Source organism: Sparus aurata, chromosome 5, assembly GCF_900880675.1.
Source record: "Sparus aurata chromosome 5, fSpaAur1.1, whole genome shotgun sequence".
NCBI lineage: Eukaryota > Metazoa > Chordata > Actinopteri > Spariformes > Sparidae > Sparus > Sparus aurata.
This window is the reverse complement of record NC_044191.1, coordinates 36369729-36396835: the sequence shown is the minus strand read 5'-3', so window position 1 is coordinate 36396835 and position 27107 is coordinate 36369729. Positions and strand designations below refer to the sequence as shown.

General features: G+C 41.1%; 1 protein-coding gene across 2 annotated transcripts in view; it reads right to left on the bottom strand.

Moving 5' to 3' along the window:
* The window catches only part of LOC115581335 (GTPase IMAP family member 8-like), a 451552-nt gene that overhangs the window by 264652 nt on the left and 159793 nt on the right, over positions 1 to 27107 (bottom strand). The window lies entirely within an intron of this gene.

Below are 27107 nucleotides of genomic sequence, written 5' to 3'. Positions count from 1 at the left end.
AACACGCACTGTAACACAAACACAACACTGCAACACAACACTGTAACACAACACTGCAACACAACACAACACCAGCTCCTCTGAGTAACTGTAACTTTGCTGTAACTCAAACTGAGGAGGAAACATTTAAAACAGGATCTGAACAAACTGCACTTCAGTTTTTTGAGCAACTTGTATTTTATTTGAGTATTTCCATCATCGACTACTTTATACTTCCAGTCCACAAATATTGTTTTGTTTATTTCTTTGATTACATTAGTTACTAGTTACTTTACAGATTACTTGCTGCATCAGAGCCGAAGCAGCACATTTTCCAGTATTCAGTAAATACATGTGTGTAAATATGTGGATCAGCTGTTGTGGAGTAGAAGTGTAAAGTTGCATGAAAAGGAAATACTTGACTTTATACCTGAACAGTAAGTAGTTGAGTAAATGTACTTAGTTTCCAGGTTAAAACACTGATGCGTGTTTTGTTTCATCACAGACACACAAAGAACTTTTTGTTTTCTTTTATTGTTTCAACTGATGGAATATAACTTAAGTATGAGCTTATTCTTCCACTTCACTACATTTTGTATACAAATCTTGTTCTTTTTATCCCACTACATTCCTTTGATTACATTAGTTACTAGTTACTTCACAGATTACATGCAGTTACATTCCATCGGTGGACACAGCGAGCAGACAAGTTCTGAGTGGTTCTGACTGTAAAACACTTCCTGTCCTGTATTCTGTGATTTTCTTCACTACATTACCATCATGCATCAGTGTTTCTAACCTGGAGAGTAACTAAGTACATTTACTTAACTTCTGCACAGGTCCAAAGAATAAATGCCACAACAGGAAACAGAAGGCGCTCCACTCACAGCCGAGGATGACGAGCCTCAGTGGGACCATGTCGGCGTCTCTCAGCCTCTTCTTCTTCTTCTGGTTTCCACCTGCAGACAGTCGGACGGTGACAGCAGCGTCGGCTCGTCCAGGTATTTATGCGTCCGTCCTGGCAGCAGACATGCAGACGCCTGCCCCGCCGCTGCAGGCATGTGGGGCCTCGTGACCCAGATGTGATGAACATGTAAAACCCTGTGGAGCTGCAGGAGAGAGGTCTATAAATCCACATGTTCCAGGACCTTTCCATCCCAGCTGCACCTCCTTCTGCTCCGTGCTCCTCATTAGGAGCCTTGAAAGAAAAACATCTGGGTCTGTTAACGGAAACTCTGCTCGCTAACATGTTTACTAAAAGTGTGTTTTGAAGGCCCTATAGCTCCTTTAATCTACAGGACATATACAAGGGCTGTACAGGGGACTTTAATATGACCTGCTTTGATTTTCCACAGAGACAAAGTGTTTACAGTTGCAGTCTCGTCTCGATCTCAGACCAGGAGGACTGTGGACTTAATCTCAGTGTCCATCAGCTTCTACTGGAAGTCAGCAGTCAGGGAGAGAATCTGATGTGTTTTAGGTGGATGTTAAAATAGAGTTGGATAGAAATGGTTTAAAAGTTGATTTCAGCTCCTCCATGAATAAAAATCATCAATTGCACTGGTCTCATCCAGACTCGGTCTTGTCAAGACTGAAGTATAGTTACTTAAGTATTTTACATTTTCTTTTCTTTTTACTTCCACTTCACCACATTTTGGAAGCAGTTGTTGTGCTTTTTACTCCACTACATTTATCTGAGAACTTTAGTTACTTGCAGATTATTTGCTGCATCAGTCAAGGAAGTGACTTTCACTTTACCTGAGTCATATTTTAACACCACATCTTTACTTTTACTTGAGTACGACTGTTTACAACACTGGTGAATTTACAATTACGGCGCAAACTACACAACAACTACAGAACATGACATGATATTGCTGGAAAGTGTGAACAGAACTCTGCACAGTTTGAATCGTTGGTGTAACAAATTATGTACATTTCCTTTGATTTAAGAAGAAGAAGAAGAAGCCAAACCCAGACACACATGTTGACAGATAATTACTGCTCTGGACCGCCACAACACCAAAACTCAGAAAATGTCCCAACATGCAGCTTGTTGAAGGAGTCCAGGTGGTCGCCTCAGGCTCAGAAATACCAGAGTCCACTGCAGCAGCTCGGCAACACGACGCCAGCGTCGTTATGATCTCACATAACTGACAGCAAGGTTCAAAAGTGAGATTTAACGATCCGCGTCGAGTCGAGACTTGAGAACAGAGACTGAAGTCAGACTGCAGCAGTAAAGATTTCATGTCTTCTGTGTTCTACATGTTGTGACAGATGTTGGACTTGTTTACATGTGTGTGGTTCTTCATGGGTTCAGTTACTGGTGAGAAGTTACAGCTGTAAGGGAAACTCATGAGAGGCAGGATGGACATTTTAATGATTTCCAAACACAAAGTAAAGCACAGAGGATCAGTGTCCATCATACAGCGGCAGCTGACAGGACTGTGTTGTCCTGAGAGCACAGACGGTGTGTTCCTGCCACAAACAAACACTCTGTGGAGCTTATAGGTCGATTGTGAAAGCAGCTAATTACTTCCCATATTGATGTGACGTTGAGCAGCGACCTCTAGTGGGAATATAATTATTACAGCAGCAAAGGAGGAAGTGAAGTGAAACAGTAACCTAAAGAGCAGCAAAGTCTGCAGTCGGGAAAAACAAAAAGGGTCTCTGCCTGACTACTGTGACATAACACCATGCACCTGAAGTATTGTGCACATATATACACCTGTCACACACCTGTCAGATTTATGCATCTGTTGTTCAGTCTAAGACACTGAGACTGTCACTGTCCTGCAGCAGCACACTGCTCATTACACATGTGAAGTCTGAGACACTGTGACTTGATTACTAATAAACTGTGCTATTGATTGTCTTTGACCAATAGCCTGTGTTATTAAAAGAGTTGTACATATCTTGTTAACAATTGAGGTGGAAAGCGTTCGTCCTTTTTATGAGGGGCTGATACAGAGTAAAGTCAGGATTCACAGTGGAGGCCGAGCTCACAGATAACACTTGTTTTCCCAGAACCACTGAGGTGAGCTTCAGGGAGTCAGACGAGAACTGAACCAAGTGCAGATGAGCAGGAAGACAGGAGAGCTTTTTTGTGGGGAGGAGGAGGTCAGGTTGTCCTGTTGAAAGAATTGTATCATAAACTGTTTAATCTACAGATGAATAATCGTGGGGCAGAGCAGAAAAGTCTCTGAGTTTGAGCCTCAAAAGCAAAAGCATAAGTGAAATATGTATTCCCGTCTCAATCAGTAGGATTACAGAGAGAAGAACACTTTCATGTTGGTTTAAATACCCTGATACCCTGAGTTTGAGCCTCAGGAAACTGAATCCGAACCCAAAAATATCTCACCTGAATCAAAAAGATGACAGGGGGAAGTAATCAGCTCGGGTTTAAAGCCCTCGGTGGGAAAAGCGAAAAGTGTGAAATAAAGGCCTAATCTGTGTAAAATGGTACCTTTAAAAAAAAGTGCTGAATATTGTGTTTGAATTGTTATTACTGTGTTGGATTGCTGAGAACGGTGTTGAATTGTTGTGGATATCTTGTTGTTTTGCTGTGAGATTGTTGCTGGTTGGAAGGTTGTTGAAAGTGAGTCACAACAGTGTCTGGATCCTGAGGACAGTGACAACAAAACTGTTCGTGTGATAACGTACGCAACATTTTCCATCAAAAAAAGTCTTGTTACTCTGATGAACTCCACACACATCGACTGACCACTGCACAAAGAATCTACAGGGTCAGTTGTTCGTGTGCGTTCCATATTAACTGACTGACTGCAGACGGAAGTTTTGTGAATGGACTAAAGTTTTGTAACTGAAGACTCGTATGGTGATTGTTGAATAACTTTGAAGGAGCTCTGCCTCCATTTAGTGGTCATGCTCGAACATCGTGAAAATGAAATGAAATTTTGATGTTTGACACCCTGGTGGGCTAAAATATAATTGCGTCAACTGTTCTAAATTGACTCTCTGTCTCCATCTAGTGGACAGAGAATAATACTGTAAGTAAGACATCACGTGTTCATCCTGTCACCCTAAAATAGGATAAATAAAGTGACGTCAGATACAGTAAACTGAAGTAATGTATTGATTTTAAACCAAATCATAATGTTGTCCTAAAACTAATCCAGTAGTTTTCTTTCCTAAAGCTGACCGAACTGTGAGCACACAACAAAGGTTTGTGCGTCCTTTGCTCGTGTTGTTTTGGGAGGTGATGACTTGTAAGGCTGCATACAGACGGTTCTGTCCTTCAGTCCACTAAATCCTGATTATGGATACTTCAAAGACCAGTTTCAGCTCGCACCATGGAGCAGTGCCAAGGAAGAAAACATCAGGACCATTAATGTGTTCCAAATGTTGATCCCTGTCTGTAGTGGCTGCTTGTTGTCTGTTGCACGTGTTGAATTGTAGTTTCATTATGTATTTTTTAGACTCTTTTGAAATACTACAGAAAACAATCTATGTGACAAACACGAGGTTCTGATCCATCCAGGTTCTGTTGATCCAGATAATCTCCACAGATGAACTCCACTCTGTGATGTGTGAAGCTAAATTAACTGTGTGGCAGTAAGAAGCTAATGCTAGGCTACAAACAGACGACATCACGGTCACATGACTGAAACGTCTCCACCACTAAGAGTCTGACTGCACAATTACTATCCAGGTTTCTATAAACTGATCAATGTACAAGTTGTAAAGTCAGAGTTAGAACAGTGTGTAACTAAAGTGGCCTGTAAAGACGGACTAGTGAGTAGATGAGTCTCCGTGTTCGCTGTGAGGACGTTTAATGTCCCCGACAACCTCTGTAGTCTCATTCAGACACTCGTTAGCAACCGCTAACTGTTGTTAACACATGAAGAGCTTCAGAGTTAAACTGAGGGACACTAATGATGATTTTTATTACACACATTCACCTGGAAACACATTCAACACTCACAGACTTTGAGACGAGGGGACAGGAAGTGCTAACATGCTAACATGCTAACTGGTTTCTGAGTTTTAGGACTGTTGGAAAGTGAATTGACCCCTCCAGCCAATCAGAACGGAGGATTGAGTCAGACGCTGGTGTAAGTCATTTATAAAACATGCTGGTATGAAACTGAGTGAGCAGCTCGTCTGCCAGCGACCCACAAACCAACATTATGTGAAAGGAAATCATAAATAATGTCATAAAAGCACAACTGAATAATAAAAGTCAACACAAAATAAATGCTGTCAGAGGAAAACTTGGATTTTATTCACTTCAAATCCTTCAGTTTGAACATGTTTGAATCATTTCAACACACGACTTCAGACGGAGGACGAGGACGAGGATCTCCAGTTCAGCTCCGATCTGACCTCCGATCAGTCTGACGGGTCCTCAAAGCGTTCTGTCCACAGCCGTGAACAGCAGAGCTTGAAAGGCCTCAGCTGATTGGTCCTCAGCTGCAGAGAAACACGAGCAGCGATGAGAAACAGCAGAAGCGTTGGCATATTCAGGGCAACACCCTCTACAAATCTGAGCAATTTGGAGTAGATGGCAAATTGTATGTGGAATTTATAATGACTGAAGGGTTTTATGGCGAAGCATCAAAATGGAGCGCGACACCAGGTGTGACGCAGGTGAAAGCTTTTGATAAGTTTTATCCACACATGCTTCTTGCGAAGTGTTGTGCAAATCGTTGGGAGGAGGAGTTGGAAAAGTGTGTTTTTCATTTTTGGAAAAAAATGTCCTTAATCTGTTGATATAGGCCACGCCCATTTCCGCCTGCCGTTTTTTCCCAAAAATTTGCAAAATGTTGCAAACCTACTTTTTATAACTCCTCCCAGGTGATTTCACCAATTTGCACCAAACTTTGCAAACAGAATCTGTGGACCCTCCTGACAAAAAGTTATGAAAAGAATTTTGATATTCCAAACAATACTAGTTATTTATAAACAACTTCCTGTATGTGTTGCATAACTCCACATTGATTGGTCCAGTTACATCAAACTCATGTGAATACTTCCACATGAGCCTGTAAAGCTCTGTTTATATCTCAACATCGGTTGGTTGGATTAAGACAAAATTTGGTACAATTATTGCCAATTCCCTCCTGAGGACAGCTGACAAACTGTTCTGGTGGCAGTCTAACTGAATATTTGGCCCACACCATAAATATTATGTCAGTGAAATTCATAGGCTGGTACAGACTGGACCTGTAACTCACACACCAACAATGACCAGCAGGTGGTGCCAAATAACTCCCACATAATATGGCTGACATTTCTGAACCCTATATCTATGTGTTCCCTGAATTCAGCTGAATTGTGTGATTTAAGCCACGCCCACTTTCGCAGTAAATTTCCATTCGAAAAATCACGATAAATGAAAAACATACTTTTTCCAACTCCTCCTCGGCCATTTGACCGATTTGCACCAAACTTTGCAGGAAGCATCTGTGGACAAAACTTATCAAAGCTTTCACCTGCGTCACACCTGGTGGCAACGCTCCATTTTGATGCTTCGCCATAAAAGTCATTCAGTCATTATAACTTCCACGTACAATTTGCCATCTACTCCAAATCCAATATTATATATTATTAATTTTTAAAATAAAATGTTTCATAATCAAATAAGTTACTTTTAATAGTTAATTTTCTTGTTCTGAGTTTTCTCTATTAAAGTCGTGTGTCAATATGCAATCGTTACGGTTTGCTATGTGTGATGATATGAATATTGATAAATGTGTAATTAAACTTGTTATTTAGCTTTTTAAAAAAAAATATATCATGACACAATGAATGCATTCATCACTCAGTTGGGTCTTTACATTAGAGATTATAGAGTATAAAAACTAGTGGTCAGAATGACGCTGATGGCCGTTCTAGCAGTGTTGAAGTCCAACTGACACTTTGGTCCAATCAGGAACGTATAATGTGACCGGATGTAACTCTGGTGTTGTGGAAAGTTACTGTTATGTCCTAACCAAGATATCGATCATTAAGATTAATTGGATCACATCTGACTGGAATGAATCCGCCACAGTGGTAAACTGAATACGTGTCGCGGGTGCTACTTTCCATCCCGAGTGTGTCTGTGTGTCTGTGTGTGTGTGTGTGTGTGTGTGTGTGTGTGTGTGTGTGTGTGTGTGTGTGTGTGTGTGTGTGTCTACTTACCGTCTGGCCTTCCCACATCTGTATGTACAGTGAAATTGACCTTTCTTGAAGGAGTCTGAGACTTTACAGGATCTCTTCAAGTTACAGCTGGAAACAGAGGGAGACGTGATCAGAACCAGAACCAGAGGTGGACCGCACACTGCTCACCTCTACATTTGTCCCATAATAACCATGTTTTTGTTGCCCTTAAATGGACGGAACGTGAATCATGTAGATGTTGTCTTACTTTTTGAACATGTACAGAACTGTTTTCCCGCTGGTGCACATCGCTAAACTGCTAATTAACTGACTGATGAATTTCGGCCCAGAACAGTTTTTGTTACGGTAACAGCCAGCATACTTCATCACCAGGCCAGGACCTGGAGGAGAGAGAAGTGTCACACAGTGAAGACGTCACGAGCTGACAAACAGGTTGAACGTAGTCGACGAGGACAGAAAGACAAGTGTGTGTTGACTCACGGCAGGACAACTGTGTGTGCTTCGGAAGTTTCTTGACTTGCCAATTCTCTGTGAACACACACAGGTGAGACTGAAGACAGTGACATCATCACATCATCATTTACATTATATATTTATCCATTTATCCATCCACCATTACATATATTTTGTATTAACACTCATAAACCAAATGGGAAACTGTCATATAACCAACCAGCTTCAAAGACACGAAAAGAAGAAGAAGAACACTCATAAACTAATCATTTAATAAAAGCTGTAAAAGCACCAGAACTGTAAATAATGATGATGATTGAGCAGAATAAAAACTCACCAGCATCTGCAGTGGAACACCAAGCTGCAACCAGCACTGTAACACAACACAGTAACACAACACTGTCACACAACACAGTAACACAACACTGTAACACAACACTGTAACACAACACTGTAGCACATCAGAGGTCTTTATTGTGACTCAAAGCTGAGGTGAAGGTGTGAACGTGTCTGGACCCTGTGAGGGTTCAGAACATCATCACCTGGGATCAGTTCACCTTCAGCACCAACATCATCATTAGAAATGACAACATACGTGTAGGAAGAAAGTCAGTGACACATGTGGAGTCACGGAGAGTAACTAAGTACATGTACTCAGTCAGTCAGTGACACATGTGGAGTCACAGAGAGTAACTAAGTACATGTACTCAGTCAGTCAGTGACACATGTGGAGTCACAGAGAGTAACTAAGTACATGTACTCAGTCAGTCAGTGACACATGTGGAGTCACGGAGAGTAACTAAGTACATGTACTCAGTCAGTTAGTGACACATGTGGAGTCACGGAGAGTAACTAAGTACATGTACTCAGTCAGTCAGTGACACATGTGGAGTCACGGAGAGTAACTAAGTACATGTACTCAGTCAGTCAGTGACACATGTGGAGTCACGGAGAGTAACTAAGTACATGTACTCAGTCAGTCAGTGACACATGTGGAGTCACGGAGAGTAACTAAGTACATGTACTCAGTCAGTCAGTGAGTACTGGACTGTATAAATGTACTCCACTACATCTGAGAGGATACTCACGGCCGAGGACGATGAGGCTGAGTCGGACCATGTTGGCTTCTCTCAGCTTCTCTTCTGTCTTCACCTGCAGACCGTCTGATGCTGAGAGCGTCTCTACGACAGGTATTTATGCTTCTCTCCTCGCAGCACACCTGGTGACACCTGTCCGCCGCCGGCGAAGGCAAACAGGACCTGGTCAGTGACCAACATGCAAATCCCCTTTAGAGCTGCAGGGCAGAAGCTGTTATCCAAGGGAGGAACCGGGTTACAACACGTGCTGGTTCTGAAGGTTTCCTCACTGGTTCTACACGACTGCTCATATACAAGTGTTATTGATAAAAACCTGAGGAGCTATAATCAATAAGCAGAGCTTTGTCTCAGTCAACAAGAAGACTTTTGTGGCATTTTGAGTGATCTGGAAGCTTCTGAATGAAAAATGCTTGATAACAAATATTCATATAAAACATGACGAGCACTAAAATCCAAGACGTGTTTCCTAATTATCCAGAGCAGTGAACAGAACCAGCATTAATCTGGAGTCTCTGGGTCACATGACCTGCTATAACCTGATGATCCATATTGATAATATTCATGGACGGGCCCTCAGTGGAACCTCTGTGTTCTGTAGCTGATCTCACCGTGTATCTAACATGTTTTTGTGTTACAGAATCATGGTTAAGCTTCACACCATGTAACTGTCATGCCGGGTTTGCAGGTTGTAAACTGCATGAAACAGAACTTCCACACAGCTGTAAGTTACCTGAAGCAAGTCAGAATTAATCAGGTACATGCAGTCGATCATTAACTGAAGTTAGCAAGAAAGTTTGTTAATTTGTCATCATCTCACGTGTTGTTAACTGGCAGGATTATATCAATCTGTCTTGTGTCTTGTGGCACTAATGTCTATCCCGGAGAACAGGAAGAGAGCGCTCGCTGCATTAATGCTTATTGATATGCTGGAGGAAGAAACACAACCCACTGAAAAGAAAGATCAATAAATCCATCAATAAATGAATAAATAGCTGTTTGTTGCCATCTTGTGACATTTGTATGAAACTGCAGCTTGATGTGTGATTGTGTGTGATGTTGGACAGACAGTTAGTTGGACACTTGGTTGACAGTCATCTTTGATTTGAAGGCTTTATATGTTGTTCTGCTCACTGACCAGGTGACACACAGACACTTATCAGGACTCTTTCATCACAGTTTGGTTTTTACTCTAACTGAAGCTGTTTGAAATGTGCCTGAAGGACAATATCTGCAATAAAAGGTATTTAAATGTGTCACTTTTAAACATTGCCTAAAGTACAAAAACAACATCCAGTAACAAGAAGAAACCAACATCATCAGACATCGAGACGTGCACTGTCTGACATGAAGAAAGATGTGTAATGTAACAGAAGGCTCTCACATTAAATTATATTAGGCCTTAAAGCCAACTGAACACATATGATGACAGTATGATGAGGTGTAAAATGTTCTCAGGTCAAACAGCTTCCAGCAGTCGGCCTGTTGACTGATCTTTGTCTCCTGGAATATAACAAAGAGGAAACATTCAAATTCTTAACGTATGTCAGCAGCTCCAGGTGACATTAAACAGCCTCCAGGTGTCACATGACACACAGCAGGACAGGATGCTGCTAACCATCACTACACCTTTATTCTATATTCTGTATTTGAACAATTAACGAATGGTTGCTTGAACATGTGTGAACTTATTAACATCCTCCACCCACGATAACATTCAGAGGGAAACGATGCACAAGGAAAGATAAAGACACAAATATACACACACTGTCCAATACTCATTAATCAAACATCACATAACTGATTAAATAATAATAATAATAATGATAATACATGTACCTGTGTATATACACACTCTAACTAATGACTGATGATCTGTCCTCAGTGTTTCAGGGCCTGAAGCAGTGGAAGCTGCTCTCTGGGTCACTGACATGTACTGAAACCAGCAGGAGAGCTGAGAGGAGTCCGGTCCAACATCCAGTTATCAGAACCTCCAGCATCAGTCTGACCGAGGACGACTCGTCATATCAACGTCAGCATGTCAGCTGAGCCTGAACATCGTGTCTCACCTTCTCCAGCTTCATAAAGTCCAACAGATCTCTGGTCCGCTGTGCAAATGTTGGAGGATGAGTGATTGTAGCTGAAGCCAGAGCGAGCGTGCAGCTGTCGCTCACAACATGTTGGGACTGTGGTGGAGTGAGAGTCCAGATCCAGATCAGCTGCGTTAGTTTGACCTGGTGCTGGCAGTAAGAGGACGGTGAGATCAGCTACAGAACACAGAGGTTCCACTGAGGACCCGTCCATGAATATTATAAATATGGTTCATCAGGTTATAGCAGGTCATGTGACCCAGAGACTCCAGATCAATGCTGGGTCGTTTCACTGCTCTGGATAATTAGGACACACAAAGTGATGATAATCTACACTTTGCCTTGGACCGATTGATGAAAACTGGTCATTCTGTGCGCCCTGAAGGCGTGCACGCATTTCCAAACTTTACATTGATTAGGAAGACGTTGTATAGAGTCACTCAGACAGGACAAGAAATTACCCAGGCAGATGTTCTTTTCTTCAAACTATTATTCTTGTGCAGTAATGCGATGCGAAACAAACTGTGACTGCTGTGTTTTACATCAAGTTTACAGAAATAATAAAAACTGAGTTGAAATAAAGGCAAATACATTCACTCCTGATGCTCAGTGAGAAAGATCACGTCCTCAGTCCTAAACCACACATTTTGTTTTTGTCAGTGGCTTTCAAAGTGTGACTGACCAAATCACCGGACTGGTTCTGATCCACCACAAACTACCTGGTTGGGCGACACTGCAGTCACGTGATATTTGTCTAAACTACTCAGGACACCAGGAGTCATCGTTTTGACCTACAATACATATTCTGATGTCTTTAACAACAAACCGTTATCATGAAACAGCAGCATTAATTATCAAGTCTAGTCTATCACATCATGTTGACTCGTGTGTGTCCGTCACTGCGTCGTAGCTTCCTCGTCTCTTCTGTCTCAGTCCATGAAGAAGATCTTAATGCAACTTCATTCAACTCCACCTGCTGATTTTATTCATGTTTCAATATTACAGCTCCACCGATTAAAGACTATAACTGTATAGATGATTAAAATAATATTTACATATCCTCACAGTCACAGATGATTTGCATTGAGCTGATCTGGTTCATCATGAAACCTGATTTTACACTGATTCATAACTAACGGACTGAAAACTGTAAAACCTGATCTGAGAGCAGTTCTTTCTGTCCATCCATCATCGAACGTACAATAAATACAACAGTTACGATCTTACAATGATGTTAATCAAAGTACCTTAAATAAAAGTTGATGATTGACTCACAGCAGTTTGAGTTCTACTTGCACTGAGCGTAACTAAACAATAAAACTCAGTTAGACTCTAATTAAACAGACCTTTGACCGATTTCAGATCCTGATACACACCGAGCTGTTTTTTAATCTCGACTAAGTCATACACAAATAACACTGAAGTGAAAACTCCCACAGGAGGAAACAGCTGAAAATATTTTGTGTCCGTAATAAAAATGAATTTGGTGCTTTTGAATGTTATTTCTAACAGTAACCAGGATGCTGATTATCTGCTCGTGTCAGATGATTTGGACTGAGCTGCGAGCTGAATTAAGTTGTTTCTGTTAATATTTAATTATATATCACTGAAACCAGGAAGGAATTTCAGAGCTATGGTTTTGATTTTATGAAACATGGCCAATATATTGCCTTTAAGTGTCTGTTGTGAGTTTTCTATTTGGCTGATGATAATGATCATAATATTAAGTTTCAAGTGGTTATTTTACAGTGAGTTGCAGGTCAAAGGTCTGAGTCACTGCAGTGTGAATGGATCCCTGACAAGTTTGGATGGATCATATTCCTAAAAGCAATGAGGGGAATTATTTCTAACCATGCAATGATGCTTCCAGATAACAGCTTTCCTCCCTTTCTCTGAAAATCCATGTGCAGAGATTTTAAACCTGCTGTAAATTCAGGAAAAATCACAACTAACTTTCTTGTTCATGTTTGGCTGTGTGTCATAGGATTCATCTCCTCTGGAGTCTGGCACAGGATTGGAAATTAACCTTGAGCTCAAAGTCTGACAGGGTGTTTCTATAACGCATTTGATTATAGAATCCAACCAGGCTCACCGTTCCCTCCCGACACACCTTCTGTACGTGTCAGTTATCTCTGTGAAGTTGGTAAATTCCTTTATTGGAGGAAAATAACGGCACAACAAGTTCTGGTAAGAAGTTTCTGCGTTATTAAATTTCAACTTACTTACTTACTTGACACTCTGTGTTGGGATTAACTACTGAAACTAATTAGTGATGTGCGTTAACTCTACAGGTCCAGTGATCAGATGGACCCGTCACAGCTTCAAACTCGAGGGAATTTATTCTCACTTTTCATAAACACAAAAACACTCAATGACAATTCAAGATAACAGCATCAACTTCAGGTTTGTGCACCATGTTCACTGTGAGACTTCTTCAATTCTCTAATTCTGATCAATCTATACTGGAGTAAATAAAGAAATCATTGTGCTAGTGTTTAAAGTAAAAGTTCAATGAGGGAACAAAAAACCCTGAACTTACTGATCAGAAAACTGATAATTATCACTGAGTAATCTCTCCGTCATACAACTATTACAGTATGTCGGTGACATTAGTTCTTATAATAACGTTCTTATAGCAGCTCCTCCAGTAAAATCTCTCTGGTGGGTTTTCTTGCAGGTGACAGTATGGCTGAAGCATCTGGTGAGTCCTGTCAAGCTTTATATCAAACATTATGTATTAATATAAACAGTTGTTGTCTGATCGCAGCTGTTTAATTTCTGAGTACAAAGAGGATTTCTAGCTTTAAACAGAGATACTGCTGATGCACAGGAAATGATTTAAAACACGTCACAGTGAACCTCTCCTGTTACCTCGAGTACATCCAGCGGTTTGATCACATCTGTCTGACCCATTATTCAGCAGTCATTACTACATTATAACAAAGTAGTCATGATTCAAACTACACCCTGGACTCAAATCTGCTTCTTTGGCAGTTCCTGCTACTGAAGACGTCTCCAGGATCGTTTACATTCAGAGCATTTATCTCACGCTTTTGTCCAGAGTGACGTACAGTGATTCATACATACATACACTGATGGTGGCGGCTGCCATGCAAGCTGCCGACCAGAACATCAGGACCAGTCTGGGGTTCAGTATCTTGCCCAAGGACACTTCGACATGCAGACCAGGGGAATCGAACCAGTGACCTTCTGTTAACAAGACACTGGCTCTACCTCTGAGCCACAGCCGCCCTTCATCACATTCACACACACAGAGCCTGACAAGATGTGTCACAGATGGTAATAATAACTGTGAATGTACCAAGAACCACATTTCTCAACTAACCAGCTAAGTCCTAAAAATGTATCTGAAGCATCGCAAACCAGACAGTGCGTTTACATGATGCTCTAGAAAACTGAATTACTGTGTTAGTCCGACTATGATGGGATCTTTAAGATGCATGTATTCACCTTAGTCTGACTAAAACCGGACCGGATTAGATTTCTCATAGTCGGATTAAAACACCCAGATTATTGATTGATAGTCGCATTACTCCTGCATGTATACGTTCCATCAGATTGGATTTGGATTTTGCGTTCTGCGCAGGCGCGAGATTTCTTTCCTGGGTCTGTGAGCCGGAAGTAGAAGGACGGCGGCGTCTTTCCTCCGAAATCACCGTAACAAAGAGAGAAAGAGCTCCACTGTGCATCTAGTTTGTGTAATTATCATGTACACCATATATGAAGTGTACAAAGATGGAGCTTCGTCTCGCTCTTCGTACGCCGTCTTTCTGGAATGTCGAGGCAGTTTGTTGTTGCTGGTGACGTAAAGAGGTCAGCCGGAGGTGTTTCTGTTACCACTAGTTGAAATGGGTACAGCGCCACCTAGCGTACCGGGTATGACATGCTGACAGGACAATAATCTGATTTTCTCACCGGCATGTATACTCGGATAATTGCAGTTGTCTGATTGAGCAGCAGAGTCGAACTATGGCTGTAATCTGACTAAACTGTGCATGTAAACGTAGTGAGTGATTCCAGGAGATTCACCTGGAGAGTTCCTTTATATAATGAACTGAAGTTGGGGAGCTGAGGGACCAAACTTGAAAAAGTAGGTCTCCCTTAGTTTTAGTCAGCTCAGGTTTTGATTAGCTGCTCTTAGTTTCCTCTGCTGTAAGGCTTTAAAAGTTACTTTAAAGGTTTATTGTTTAATGCTAATCAAAAACGCTTTTTGTCAAATTAGTTGTATATCTCTGTTTGCTCCGCTGGCTGTCTGGTCTTCACACTCACTCCTTGCTCTGTAAATGAAAACACAACACAGTGGATTGGAGCGGGTCACACCATTCATTACAGACAATCAACAATAGGGGGTTGAGTGTAAGACAAACTATACCTTTAAAATAAATCATAGCCAGACCGTGAATACCCTTTTAATTAATCAATAAAATGTCCAAATATGTTCTGTAAGCAACAAGTCCAGTGAAGCTAAAATTGGAATGACATGACAGGAGTTCCTAGACTTTGTTAAAGTCAGGCTGAAATACAAAATGCCTTTTTTCAGATCACATCCACAGTCATGTTGTGCACCTATCAGCCACAAAACACCTGAGGCGAGTCCTTTAATAACTTACGCAGTCAAAACCGTATCAGCAGTGCAACAGTGAAACCAAATGTTGTGTTTCTGAATACGTCCAAGAGGTAACATGTACTGTAAGAATAAATCTGGTCCCAGTATAGATCCTTGGGCAGTCCACAAGCAATGCTAGCTGTTAATTTGAAATCCTGGACAGAGCAGCACTCAGAGTCTGTTTCTGTCCTCTGCTGCTTTATAAATCAGCTCCGTCAGTTTTCAGAGATGTTCATAATCATTGTTGGAAGACTGGACACCGATAACATAACTGACATCAATCATATCTATTATCATCCAGTCATGTCCACATCTGTGTGCATAATTTGGTCTTTACTTTTCTGTCTGTATGTAAATGCACGGCACTCGGCACTAAAACATCGTTAGCTTGAATGTTTACATGAGGGCAGAGAGCAGAAACAGTAGCAGTGGATTTGCAGCATCTTATGGTATAAGTAATGAAACTTGTTACCACAACAGGCACATTTAAAGCTCTCTGTCAGCGATGGCTTCTCTTAAGATCTGCTGACTTCAGCCGCTGCGCTGTGCAATTAATCTGTTAACATCCAGGGTTCACCCCAGAAATTTTGAGTGTAGCGGCGCACCGCCAGTCCGCGGGGGGGGGGGGAGACACGGACGTACGGACAGACGGTCATCAACTCCGTCAGCCGGGGGACGGACGGACGCTCATCGCCGTCACCCGGGAGCTCCTAGCCGTCAACCGGGGGACGGACGGACGGACGCTCGTCACTGTCATGCGCGGAGTATAGCGGCGCTGACCTAGCGGTATAGCGGCGCAGCGCCGCTGTTCCACCGTCTGGGGAGAACCCTGTGGTAAGCATGATTTGATAGCCATACTCCTGCTGCTTTGAACGGAGTCATGTGGAGGTGTGGCTGTGGTAGGATCCACAACAGAGCACCAGCAGACCCTGGACCAGCTGACCACCTGCCTCTTAACAGAATGTGCACGAACGTGTAAAATAAATAAAATTAACGCCATTGTTCCCAACTTTAACTTAGTGAAAGTAATTAATTTTCTCAAAAAATCTACTCAGGTAAGAGTTAAAATATTTAAAAAGTACCATTTACCAAAAAAAGTTACTCATGTACATAAATATAAGTCGTTACTACGAACCTCTGCTGCTCTGTTTACGTCCTGGGTCTTTGACTTGTAAAATACCAGTCTATTAGAAAGTATGTGTAATGAAATTAAATAATGAATTTACACATGGTTACATTTCTGTTTCCTTACAGTGTCAGATGATGAGCAACCAATCAAGCGCCGCAGCAGCTATGAATTACTGCCACCTTCTAGTAAGTAAAACTGGATCAAGTCAGAGTATTTTAATAATATTTCTCTCTGTTGTGGATCTGAAACTCACACAGTCTTGAGCCACGAACATGAGGACCAAGCTAGCAAAAAAAATTGGGGGTGCAACATTTCCTCAGTATCTTCCTGTCAAATGTTTTTGCTTCAGAGTCTAATGCAAATGTTGATACTTCATATCTAATTAATAAATGGAATAAATTGACTAAGAGATACAAACTTGAGCAAAAAAAGAACTAGGTATGGTCAGAGAGGGAGAGTTGGATTTGGGGATGAGAAAGGTGTTTCTTGCTCTGGATCGAACTGATAGTACATTGTACAAAGTCTATTTTTGGGGTAAGTCTTCTTCCATTATTTTTTTTTAAGTCTCTGAATGCAAAAGTATTTCTTTCAATGTCCAAAATGTGTTCTGTTGCTATAAATTCAGATTTGGTGGATACTTCTATGTCCCTGCTTCATAGCTGTCACACACATATCAGCCGATTTCATCTTTCTTTGTCCATTAATAATTCAATTTATATATTTTTTAGTCAAAATATACATCCAAGTTTTATTTAACCTCTTGCAAAAATGGCTTCAGTGTTGGACAGGTAAAGAATGTATGTGTACAATTTGGGAATAACAATAATGAAATTCCTAAATGCCACTGTGCTGCATATTTCATAACTATATAACTATACAAAAAGTAAAAAAAAATAAGATGAAACACCTTATTTTATAATGGAGATTGGTTTACCAGCCAGTCCACTCGACAGCCTGGCAGACTGTTTTAATGTTAATAATACACATGAACCAAGCTGACCTCAAAGTTTTAACAGATTTATCTGGAATACAATCAGGATCTTGAGAAATTTGATGATAGAAAGTAGAAATAAAGCAGGTATCTCAAGCAGGTTCAAGCCTTTTAAGAATTTTAAGAATACTAAAGATTAAACTGAGGCAATCAATGTGTCCAATACTGTGCAGGCTAAATAAAGAAGCAAAGGGTCTTCACATGGTAACACTTCTACACTGGATGGTCAATATCTATACAGTGTAGCCAACCTTTCATAACTCTGTTTTCTCTCCAGTGTCTGAGCTGAGGGTGGTTCTGCTGGGGAACAGCTGGTCTCAGAGGAGTTCAGTGGGTAACTTCATACTGGGAGAGAACAAGTTCAACACTGAGAGAGAACCATACCACTGTCTGGCAGTCAGAGGACGTGTAAAGGAGAAAGAAATAGTTCTGATCAACACTCCAGATCTGCTGCATCCCTACATGTCTGAAGACAGACTGACAGAACTTGTAGAAACCTGTGTGAGACTCTCTGCTCCTGGACCTCATGTGTTCCTGCTGGTTCTACAGCCTGAAGACTTCACTGAGGAACACAAACTGAGACTGCAATCAATCCTTGAATACATCAGTGATCGATCATTTGATCGATCACTGGTTCTCATATCAACACCCAGAGAGGAGAGTCCAGGTGTCAGTGAAAACTACATGAACCAGCCACCTTTAAAAGACATGATCAGAATCTGTAGAGAACAACTCTCATGGAAGAAGACCACCAAACTTCCAGAGCTGCTAACGTGCTTGGATCGAATTGTGAAGAACAGAGGAGGGCATGAGAGCTGCGAAGCATTTCCAGATTCTGCATCCGTTTTATCCGGAGATCATCAAACACCGAAACAACAGGAAACAACGTCTGCCGTTAAAGATAATGGTAAGTGGTGTGATTGGTTTCACCTCACAACACCAGTGGCATTACAGAATGTAAAGCACTATCAGGAATGTTCATCACAGCATCATGGTCAAGGAGATGGCGGTAGTTTAAATCAGTGCTTCCCAACCTTTTTCCTTGAAGCCCCCCTTGCCTGTGTCCAAGACAAGCCAGGCCCCCCAAACCTCAACCCGCATACACTAAAACAATAAAGTGATGAATTACAAGCTTTTATTTGCAAAAATAAACAACAGTTATATTCTCCTAGTTTTACAATGTATATCGATACATTTCTTCCTTTTAGTGTCATCACATGTATTTCTTGGTCCACATTTAAATGTGGACCAAGAAATATGTTTCAATTTGGATTACAGAGAGTTTTGATTGGGTGTTTTATTGGGATTGTATGCAGTCCAGGGTATAAATGGCCGTTTTTGACTATTTTTAGGGGGCTAAGCCCGAGGGGCTGAGGGAACCAGTGGTGCTGCAGGCTAAACTGTGCAAGGGAGGGCGGTGCAATTTGGAGGGTTGGTCCAGACTCCTGCGAATATCTCAGACACAAGAAAATACATATATCCACCTGCAGGGGGCGCTATAACCTAGGCCAACACGTTTTTGAAATGGAAAACCTACTTTTTCAAACTCCTCCTTGGGATTTTGTCCGATCTGCGTGAAACTTGCCACGTACACTCTTCAGCTGGATCTGATCTAAAGTTATCAAAAGAATTTTGATCGGTCAAAAAAATGCGTAAATTATTCACAAACAAATTTCTGTAGCTAGCTATAAAAATGTTAACTGTTTCATATCTCGGTCAAACTAAATGCTATTGACACCAAATTTGAGATCCTTGGTTGCCATGACACTGGGAAGGGATGAGCCCAATTTGGCGAATTTTAGCCACTAGGGGGCGCTAAAAATATGGGAAGTTTATATCTCTTGAACGGCTACACGGATTTTTACGAAATTTGGCCAGTATGATGTAGGGCCAATCCTGAGGCCATATCTTCAAGGTGGTCATGACTGGTCAATGTGGGCGTGGCTTATTACAAGATAAACAACAAACATTAATTTCAGCTAAACTGTTATGCTGAGAGCTTTGAAATGTATATGGTACAGATAGAATAGGACACAGTTCTTCCAGACAAAAAAACTGCACTTGTACTCCACTAGGTGGCGCTATAATGGATGCAATCGCGTTTTTGCCTGTAACTTCCACATTTTAAATACCACATTTGCAAACCTTATATCCATATGTTCCCTGAAGAGAGCTGGGTTTTCTGACACAGGACACGCCCACTTCTGCTGCACATTTCTTTCGCTAAAGCGCTACATATGCAAAACCTACTTTTTCGAACTCCTCCTACAATTTAAGCGCCATCTGCCTGAAACTTTGCACATAGAATCTCCAGATGTGTCTGATGAAAAGTTATCAAAATAATTTTGGCACTCCAAAATATATGCTAGCTATAACCAAACAATCTTTTTTGCTAGCTAAAAAACACATATTGTTTCATATTTCGGTCAAACTACATGCTTTCAACACCTTATATCCATATGTTCCCTCAATAGAGCTGGGTTTTCTGACATAGGACACGCCCACTCCTGCTGCACATTTCATTCGCTGAATCGCCAAATATGCAAAACCTACTTTTTCAAACTCCCAGACAATTTCACCGACATTTAGTACACAGCATCTGTGGACCCTCCTGGCAAAAAGATATCAAAAGAATTTTGATATTCTAAATAATACTCAAGTTATTAAATAACAACTTCCTGCAGATTTTGCTCAAAACAGGAAGTGTTGCATATCTCCAGATTGATGTGTCCGAATGACATAAAATTCAGGTTACTACTTCCCCATGAGCGCTTAAGGCCCTGTCCCAAATTTTGGCCCATTACCACTAGGTGGCCCTCTTTAAATTGAAGTATTTTATATCTCCACATGGGTTGGTCAAATTAACACGAAACTTGGCCAATTATTGCCAATGCCCTCCTGACGATAGCTGATGAATGGTGTTACAAGGGGACTCTATGACGCCCCCTGGAATATTAACAATCTAAGCCCCGCCTCCTACATGCACATATATGAATGACATACGGTATGCATACGTATCATCACCTGACGCACAAAAAACATCCGGGGTACCAAACTGTCGCTCGAACAGGAAGTTGGCCATTTTGATTCAAAGTTTCGATTTCACCCCAATTTTGATCCATTTCCATGCCTCGTACTTTAACGAACTCCTCCTACAGATTTAACACCACAGACTTCCAATTCACTCAGTATCATCCTCAGACCATGATCATGAAAAGTTATCAAAAGCTTTCACCTATGTCAAACATGGTGGGTATCATGGTGCCAACCATTTGCATTCTTCGCCATAACGCATCAAGTCATTATAACTTTAACATACAATTTCCTATGTACACCAAATTCATCACACATGTATATGATGTCACCCTAATATCTCCATGCATCAGTACTGTCTCATATCCATAGCACCACCTACTGGACACAGGAATTCAGACAAACATCATCCTGTTTACATGACATTTATAGCTTTTTTTCTCCATATCATACACTACAAGATGACAAGATGACTAAAAGGTGAGGGATTTTTCACCTGTAGTCCATTTTGTCAGCGTACATTATTTAATACCGGCAGTAGCAGGCCACCAAATTACAGAGGAACAACTTCCTCATTCCTATCTGGACCCAAACTTCACATGTTTGATAAGAGTCCAGCCATAAACACATAATCAGACTACACAAGGAAAAAGAACTGGCTATCTAAAATGCTTTTTCCTATGTGCATATTCAGTGTCTGGTATTATTGGGTTGCTGCTGTGTTTCGATGAAGGGAGGATGTTATAAATATGAATTGAAAAATCAAAGTGATCAATTAAATACATTTTATTTCAGGTTTTTTAGAGTTGTAATTATCAGATAGATCCTGTTACAGATATTCAGTTAATAAACGACAGGTCCTGGCACTGTTCAATACAGAGATTATTTTACCTGATTTCTTCCTCTCTCTCATTGTTGTGTTACAGAAGCTTCATTTAGGATTGTGCTGTTGGGGAAAAGTGAGGACAAAAAGACAAAACTTGGAAACTTCATTACTGGTAGCCTAAAGGGTTTTCAAAAATATTCTCTAGACAAGCAGGTCCTCCATGGGGAGTGGAAAGGAAGATCTCTAACAGTAGTTCAAACCCAAAACATCTTCCGGCTCCCTTCGGAAACCCTGAAAGACGATATAAAGCATTGTGTGGCTCTTTGTCCACCAGGACCAAATGTTCTGCTGCTGTTACTGAAAGCCTCTACAGTCTCAGAGAGGAAGAAACAAAGACTGAATTTCGTTTTTAGTTTGTTTGGTCAAGATGCTTTAAAACACACAATGGTCGTCACCACAAGTAGGGGGGATGTTTCAGCTGTTAGTCAGCTCATTGAAGACTGTGGAGGAAGACACTACAGCATGTCTGAAGACAACTACAAGTCATTAATGCAGAGGATGGGGAACATTGTCCATGAAAACAGAGGAGCCTTCCTCTCCTGCAGTGAAGAGACCATCAGACCAAAGTCTGAAGACATCAGAGCAGCTTTAAACCTGGTTCTGTGTGGGAGGAGAGGAGCAGGGAAGACTTCAGCAGCTGAGGCCATTTTAGGTCAGACAGAGTTTCCTTCAGTCTCCAACTTCATCAGAGTGTGTTCAGAGTCAGGGAGAGGTGTGTGGACGTTGGGTTCCCTGGTGGAGCGGCCTGCCTTGTGTGGAAAACCTCAGGAGGAAGTGATGAAGGAATCACTCAGGTGTATCTCCCTCTGTGATCCTGAGGGCGTCCATGCCTTCATCCTGGTCCTACCTGTGGGTCCCCTCACTGATGAAGACAAGAGTGAGTTAAAGACCATCCAGAACACATTCAGCTCTCCAGTCAATGACTTCATCATGATTCTGTTCACTGTGGAGTCAGATCCTACAGCTCCAGCTGTTGTTAACTTTGTAAGAAATAACGGAGACATCCAGGAGTTCCTTCAGAGCTGTGGAGGAAGATATGTTGTTCTCAACATCAAGGACAAGCAGCAGATCCCAGAGCTGCTGGACACGGTGGATAAAATGAAACTGAGACCCAACAAAGACAAACTGTGCAGCTACACAACAGAAACATTTGCATTTGCTCAAATAGAAAAGATCAGAAAACAAGAGGAAAACATCACCACACTGCAGGCTGAGCTGAAGGACCTGAGAGCAAAAAGCATCATCAGCTGTAAGTTCTGTAATGTTTCAATATAAATAGTAAGTCCTATTTTTTCCATGTCCTTCAGTAATTCCATGTCTTTATATTTCCCAGGTGCTGATGAAGAACAGAGCCCAGAGTGTCTCAGGATTGTTCTGATAGGGAAGACTGGCAGTGGGAAGAGCTCTTCAGGAAACACCATTCTAGGAAGAAATGAGTTTAAGGCTGCGTCTTTCAAAAATCAGTCACTAAGTGTTGTCAGAAAGCACAGCTGTAGTAAACGGTCGCCCAGTCGTGTGGTCGACACTCCTGGTCTGTTGACACAAATATGTCTCATGAAGAAGTTAACGAGGAGTTGGTAAAATGCATCAGTCTTCTGGCTCCAGGACCACATGTCTTCCTGCTGGTGATAGAAATCGGCAGATTTACACAAGAAGAGAACGAGACATTAAAACTCATCAAGAAGGTCTTTGGGAAAAATTCTGAACAGTTCACTATCATTCTTTTCACAAGAGGAGATACACTGGAACACGACAAACAGTCTGAGGAGAATACAATCGAAGAAGATGCGATGAATCTTTAAGAAACAGATGGCTGACTGTGGAGGAAGATACCACGTGTTTAACAACTATGATGAACAAAACCACATGCAGGTCAGTGAGCTGATCACCAAGATCGACACCATGGTGAAGACAAATGGAGGCAGCTGCTACACTAATGAGATGCTGCAAGAGGCCGAGGCAGCGATACAGAAAGAGATGGAGAGAATCCTGAAGGAGAAGGAAGAAGAGATGAGGAGAGAGAGGGAGGAGCTTCAAAGAAAACATGAGGAACACATTAAAATAAGAATGGAAGAAAAGAGGGCAGAAATTGAAGAAGAGAGAAAAGATAGAGAAACACGTCTTGAAAAAATAAAGGAAAACATGAACAGAGAGCGTGAGAAGAAAAAGAAAGAACAAGAAAAGAGGGAAGAAGAAGATAGAAAAAAGAAACAACAGGAAGAAAGGCAACACCAGGAAAGGCAAATGAAGATTATGGTTTTGCAGGAAAAAATAAAGTCTGCATCTGATGAAGAAGAGATAGCTGAGCTGGAGATACGGGAGAAAAGGGAGAGAGAAGAAGAAGAAGCCTGGGAGGAGGAACGACAGCAGTAACTGGGAAAAACGCAACAGAGAGAGAGAACACAGACAAAGGCAGGACAACGCAAAACTCAAAAAGCTCCAAATGCAATATGAACAAGAAAGAGAAAAACATGAGAACAAAATACAAAATGAAGATCAAAACATTATCGAACTGGAGGAAAAAGCAAGAGAAGAGTTGGAGGAAGAGTTTAAGAAAATAACAGACGATAAGAACAGGAAATATGAAGAGGAGGCCAGAAAGAAAGCTGAAGAGTTCAATGAATTCAGACAGAAATACAGAAGGAACTTTGCAGGTCTGATGAAAGAGCACATGGAGGAAAAAGAGGCACTGAAGCGAGAGCACGACAGACAATGCAGGAGGACAACGGGAGACGCACAGCAAAGGAGTATAAACTGCTGGACAATCTCTCAAGTCACAAAGAAATACTAACTAAAAGAAGAAGTCACACAAAGAGAAAAGCAATCAAACAATGGAGGACTTGACGACAAACACATGAGCAAGAAATTAACCATTTAAAGAGAAGTACAAAAAACAAATGTATGATCATGTGATGATGCTTCCCACTAACAGTCATCAACACAACGCAAACACACAATAACACTGACGGACGTACCGCTAAGTTTTCTTGTTTTCCATGTTGTCTTGTCATATAAAATATTTCCTTCTAATGATTTACTGTCTACGTAACTTTCAAGTGGGACTTAATGATCAGAGATTTGTGTTCAAACAAAGCAAAAAACTCAACGTTGTATTATGTTTTTGAATGCTGAACTTCTGCAGCAGCAACACTTTGTTAGGATGAAGCCAGAAGACCTGCAGGCTTTAATGTTTTCAACTTTGCCAGTGACATTCAGGAAATCTTGCTGATGCAGCATTTGCTAGTTATGTTGTAACATGGAGAATACAGCACATGTTGTATGACAAATAACTGTGAAAGCTTAATTCAAGAAATTTGACATTGAAGGCACATTTTACTTTTACACTGTGAGAACATTTCAGAGCCTGTAATTTGTTACTTTTTCAGGAGTAATAAGTTGGATCAGTATTTCTAATTTCACCAGAGAAATGTTTACGCAAGTATCTGTCCTTCTGCTGGAGGAGAGGACGTGTGGAGATTTGCCATCTCTGTTTTTAAGCTCAATAAATTCAGATGAGGACCAGCGTGTGCAGCCCGAGCATGCATAGCTAACAGCTTCAAAAAGCACGATGGTACAGAGAATTGTTGTCATTTGTTATACTTAGTGCATGATTGTAAATCATTGTATAACAATAACTGTAAAATATCATAGCACGTTTGAGTGCAGATGAAAAAACCTTTGTCTGCTTGTTATCACCTCTAACACTCTCTATCACCTGAGAGCAGCGACAATAAAGAAACAAACAGAACAGACTGAAGTCGTCTGTCTCTCAATAACTTTCAGGCTCCTTCTTCTTTTCTTCTAAATATGCACAATAATGTCACTGTTCTACTGTTGCAGCCTGGAGGTTTTGTTCTGCTTCTGTGTCCACAACACAGGATTCGACAGTTTGAGCATTTCACTGTTAGCCTCCAGTTAGCAGCTAATGGAGCTAATATCTTACAGCAGAGCTGATGTGAAACACAGCAGGACAGAGTTTCTGCTCAGAGGAACGTGTGTTTAACAGTGGACTGCAGTTAATGTGACAACACAAGTTAAACTGAATATATGTTGTAGCGGACCCTTGACAACGAATGAGGCGGAGAGATTCAAACAGGTGCTTAACTTTTATTATCTGCTGTAGCACCGTGAAAACTATGGAAAGGAAATACAGAAAAAAAAGAAAGAGATTAGATTAAATACATGAAGCATTCCATTTACAATTTCCAAACGCTCAATGCAATCACCCCGTTCAACAGAAATATAAAAGATGCATTTATTAGAAAATGTTTACAATCATTGTTAAACTCGATCAACCACATCAACATACTGTTGGCAGCATCCCTAAAGATAAAATACATCCAGACACCCCAAGGAAAACACTAAATTGGAGTTCCACTTTACCAAGGGAGCTCATTGTTTATTATGTTGAAGGTGCCGACCGGAGAACCATCTCCTCCTAATAACAATAAAACAAACTTAAAACAGACCGCAGCAACATAATCAAGATGGTACATGATTTACATTACATGGTTCAGAAGCAAACTTACTCCGAGAACCACAAATGATCCAAACAAGGAGAGACTCTGCAGCACAGACGCAGCGCCAACCCAGCGGAGACAAAGGAGACGGTGATGGAGATGCACACAGGCAGGGCCGCTTCTGTCTGTTTTGAGGCCCCTATATGAGCACTTTGTGATACTGAAGGAATATTTGGTGTATATTTCACAGGTGTTACAAAGTAGACTACTTGTGTCTCACTGATGATTTGGTCTTAATCTATATTCTGTGGGCAGAACTAACGGTCATAGTTACTTTAAGTTTACTTCAATTTGTGTGATTATGATTCTTTTAAATAAAACAAAGGAATACGTCAAAACATAACCGAACTGTAGGAATGTAGGCAATTTGTCAAATTATATTGTCACAATAAATATTCTAATAATGTGGTAAAGAAAGATGCAACTAACTCAGTGGAGTTAACATTAATCCATTCAGAGCAATAATCCACTGCCACAGTCCATAATAATCCACAGTAGGCCTGATACTATATGTGTGTTTAACACACTTCACATTAAAGACTTATAAACTGAGAACACAAAAAATAATAAATTAATAATAAAAAATAATTCTAAAGCAATGTTACGTGGCAGATATTGAACATCAGAGGAGGTTTATGACGGAGCAGCAGCTCAACCAGACGAGGATCCAGCAGACATGACAGACTTCTGCCTAACAACAACAACAACAACAACAACAACAACAACAACACACCCTCCTCACAAATGTGATGCCAACTGGACCTGCTGTAATTAGCACTTTCCTAAAGCAAACACTAGCTAAACATTCAGCATTTAAGCTAACGTTAGCCCCTCGACCCACCTTACCTTTATCCTGTGACTGTTTATCTTCATCTAGTTTCTTCTTTTTTTTGAACCAGATGAATGCGTTCGTTTTGACGCTATGACGTAAATGTCTGGTACCGGCGACCCTAACCCTACCCTAACCAGATCAATAGACACCAGATCGGACCAATCGGTAGAGAGCAGATCTGACCACTCAGCGGGCCAGGTGCCAGGTACTTTTCACACCTTTTCCGTCAGGTCACTCTTCGGGTATTGAGACTGGACTTGCAACTTGAGGGGGCCCCCTAGGTGTGCGGGGGCCCTATGCACCGGCACAGTCTGCATATAGCAAGAAACGGCTCTGCGCTCAGGTGAG